The sequence below is a fragment of the Octodon degus genome, unplaced genomic scaffold (assembly GCF_000260255.1).
Source record: "Octodon degus isolate 3935 unplaced genomic scaffold, OctDeg1.0 scaffold00001, whole genome shotgun sequence".
Taxonomy (NCBI): Eukaryota; Metazoa; Chordata; class Mammalia; order Rodentia; family Octodontidae; genus Octodon; species Octodon degus.
In genome coordinates, this window is record NW_004524577.1 from 26,888,931 (window position 1) to 26,891,058 (window position 2,128).

At 35.0% G+C, this 2,128-nt stretch overlaps 1 pseudogene; it reads right to left on the bottom strand.

The window, feature by feature from the left end:
• Window positions 1–1,119: 1,119 nt before the first annotated feature.
• Window positions 1,120–2,128, bottom strand: part of LOC101576528 — a 17,493-nt pseudogene continuing 16,484 nt past the window's right edge.

Below are 2,128 nucleotides of genomic sequence, written 5' to 3' on the forward strand. Positions count from 1 at the left end.
TTTACTATTGACATTTTATTAGTTGTACTTTTTTTCCTCTTAATTCTTTTACTGAGGTATTTTTATTCCTTTGTCATTTTTCACTGTACATAGTTTATAAATTTTGTAGTTACCCCTGTAATTACATAAAACACTTTAAAGTTATAATAATGTATTTTAAACTAATAACATTGTAACTTCAATCATACACAATTATTCTTACACCTGTCATTTAAGGTTATAAATGATAAAAATTATCTTTTTACATTACATGTCTATTAACAAAGGTTTATATTTCCTTTTTATGCTTTCATCTTTAAATTTGCTAAATTTTTAAATAGCTTATATGTCTACACTGCATTTCTATATTTACATATTTATCTTTACCAAGGAGTAAAGCATATTTTCATATAGTTTTCTGTTTCTGTTTATAATCATTATGCTCTAATTTGGACTCTCCTTAGCCTCTCTTGCCAGATAGGTTTAGTGGTGATAAATTCTTTAAGATTTTTGTTTATCTGGGGAAATGTTCATTTCTTATTGTTGAAAAATGTTCTTGCTAGATATTATTTTTTATTTATTAAATAGATTTAATTATCTTCCTTCTGAAATACAAAAGATGGAATAAATCATAGCATCAGAGAGGGTAAGATATGTTAATATGATGGTGGCCAATTAATACACATAAATCTATTTTTTCTTGACAGACAACAAATTAATTAAGAGAATAAAGAGATCATTCTGGAAGCAACATTACCTGGAAGATTATCTGAGTTCCAAAATGGTAAGTGGGCAAGTCCAAGCAAGCATGTCACATGCACGTAAGACCCAACAGTTACAGATGAGAAACTGTCACTATTACCACACAACCTGTGAAAACTTCATCTACTCTAACTGCTCACCTGAAATGATCTTAAACAAAAATCTCTAAAATATGGCTTGCATTTTTTATCTTCAGACATAATCTGCTTCATTTTAGAATCTAGGCAGTCAATCCTATTGGAACTGAGTAGGGACAAGGCACTGTTTCTTACATGCAGAACACTGGGTTTTTCTATTTGGTTCCATTGACTCCCATGCATTTCTGGACCATGGAAACAAAAGTTCTTTGCTGATAACAAGTTTGCTCTTTCCAACTTCTCATTGACGTCCTTCAAGGGGTCCTGTGGAGGCATGAAGGCTGCTGTGTCTGAGGCCACTGTCTGCTCAGTGGACATGGATAAAATGTCATTGATAGAGGATGACTGAGAAGGTGTGGTATGGCTACTTATGGCTGCATCTGAGGGTTGATCTTTTACAACATCATTCGTGTTTCTCTCTTCCCAATCCATTACTTTGTAAATCAGCTCTTTCCACTCTTGAATTGCGTATTCTCTTTCTTCCAACTGGGCATCACATATCTGAGGTGTTGGTGTCTCTACTTCAGCAGGGTCGTACCACACAGTAATGTAGGGGTGGCACAATGCTTCATCCACGGAGACCCACTTGTCAGGGTCGATCACTAGCATGTTTGATAACAGGTCTCTGTTATCTGCCTGACTGGTTTTTATTTTGTCTTGTTCAGATTCTGATGGGAATATCCAATCTGGAAAAAGTTCTTCAAGTTTGATTCCAGGATACTTTGGTTGATTTTCTACACAATTTCTTACACTTGGTTGAAGTTTTTTCATGAATTTTGCTCATGGCATTCCCAGCTGCTCAATAACTTTATTCCACTGATCAATATAGTCAGTGCCTTGGAATATCACACAACCTTTCACCAGCTCTCCGTAATGCAATCCACTGACCAGATATCAACGTTCTCCTATAGCCCATGCCCGGCATGACTTCAGGGGCCTGGTAATACTGAGTTACCACATAGAGGGTCATCATAAAGTTGGTACATGCTGTCTGGGCCAGACCAAAGTCAAGTATCTTAACTGTACAATCTGATTTTACTACAATGTTGCTAGTTCAAATCCCTATGAATTATATCAGCTGAATGTAGATGTTTAATATCACAAAACATCTGGTAAAGAAGGTAGGACATTCTTTCATAGTCCAATTCCATATGAATAACCTGACATAAGTTAGCATCCATTAATTACATAACCAGATACACATCTTGTCACCTTCTAGGATTTTTTTGTGGTATAAACATATTTAACAA